Source organism: Tupaia chinensis, unplaced genomic scaffold, assembly GCF_000334495.1.
Source record: "Tupaia chinensis unplaced genomic scaffold, TupChi_1.0 Scaffold000052_1, whole genome shotgun sequence".
Taxonomy (NCBI): Eukaryota; Metazoa; Chordata; class Mammalia; order Scandentia; family Tupaiidae; genus Tupaia; species Tupaia belangeri.
Window position 1 is genome coordinate 5,506,327 of NW_006159510.1, and position 1,595 is coordinate 5,507,921.

At 46.8% G+C, this 1,595-nt stretch overlaps 1 pseudogene; it reads left to right on the forward strand.

The window, feature by feature from the left end:
• Window positions 1-314: 314 nt before the first annotated feature.
• Window positions 315-1,335, forward strand: LOC102471474 (small nuclear ribonucleoprotein F-like; annotated as a pseudogene).
• Window positions 1,336-1,595: the final 260 nt, after the last annotated feature.

The following is a 1,595-nucleotide window of genomic DNA, read 5'->3' on the forward strand; positions in this document are numbered from 1 at the left end:
TACTCTCCCTTCACACACACTGATGCCTGCTGCTCCATGCCATAGCCCTTTGAGGAGTCCCCAGGACCACAGAGAGAGGCAGGGGCCCTTCGCAGAGGCTGATGTCCTCCACCCATAGCACCTGTGACTGAGCTGCAGCATTGCCCTCCATCCCAAATCTCCATGGGTTTGCACCTTGATTTCTTTTTAAATCCAGAATGCAGTGCAGGCTCGCAGATTTACCTCTCTGTCTTCAGGTGCTAGAACACTGCATATTTTTCTTGAGTTTCTTGTCCCAAGGATAGAACCAGGAGGAAACTGACTAAAGGACTTAGATGCAAATTACAATCTTGGACAAAGGTATGTGGATGAGGCTGAGTGTTCAGGGGACCAGTGTCAGCCCTGATCCAGGCGGGGAGCCAGCAAGGAATCCTGGCCTGAGTGAGTACATGGGGTGATTCGGACACAGTGCTTGGGTGGGAGGGGCAGTGTTTAATTTTTGTCTGCTACACAGCAGATTTTAGCTTACTCCCATGCTGTCTAAGATGTGTAATTTCTGCCTAGGTTCTTGTACACACAAGATTTGCAGTGTGGCTCCTGCTGGAAAAGGTGTATAGCTGGGTATATATGTGTGCCACACTTATGTGCACAAAAATATACATGAACATGTATGTGTGTACACATATGTATATAAGTGAACACAAATATATTTACCTTATGTACAGGTGTGGAGGCGCCTGATACTTGCAGACCCGATTGCCAGTCCTGCATGGTTTGTTATCTTGTGCACAGAGGGGGAAACTGAGACTTCAGGGCACAGAGCTGGCCAAAAGGGTAGATCTGGGCTGGGGTCAGAGGTCCCCTTACTCAGAGAGACTCTGTGCCATCCCTTGTGCCCTGAGCACCTGGCCTTTCTCTTTGTTCCTCAGGGTGTCCTACAGCACCAGGCTCAGGTAGCACAGAGGAGACATCAATAATGTCCCCGAAGAAACAGCAATGGAGCATTTGGGGACCTCTGGTGCCTGCTATAGTCACTGGAGGGACTGGGGGCAGCAGGGTTGGCAGCAAGCAGCCTGAAGTGTTCGCTAGTTATCACAAGTTTACCCCCTCAATCCCAAACCTTTCCTCAGCAGATTAACAGGAAAGCCAGTGATGGGGAAACTCAAGTGGGGAGTGGAGTATAAGGGCCACCTGCTACCTGTAGATGGCTATAGGAACTTGCAGCTTATAAATACAAAAGAATAAATAGATGGGGCATTGTCTGGACACCTGGGTGAAGCTTTAATAAAGTGTAGGAATGTCCTTTATACCAGATGTGTTGAAGAAGAGGGAGAAGATGGGGAAATGAGACAATAGCATCTTTTGTGGGAAATATATCTATTTCTGGACAATAAAGATTTGTTCATTTTTCAAAAAAATAATAAAGAAAGAAAGAAAACGAAACAGCAATGAAGAAGTAGAATTTGCATTAAGTGTGAACTCAGGAAAGAAGCATAATACCTGGATTTGAGAAATGAGCAGAGATACCCACATGGTTGTTCTTTGTTTTAGCCAAGCAGATTCCAAGGTCTAGAGTCCTTGGCTCCCTCCTGAAGGCCAGTCTCAGCAGTGCAGGA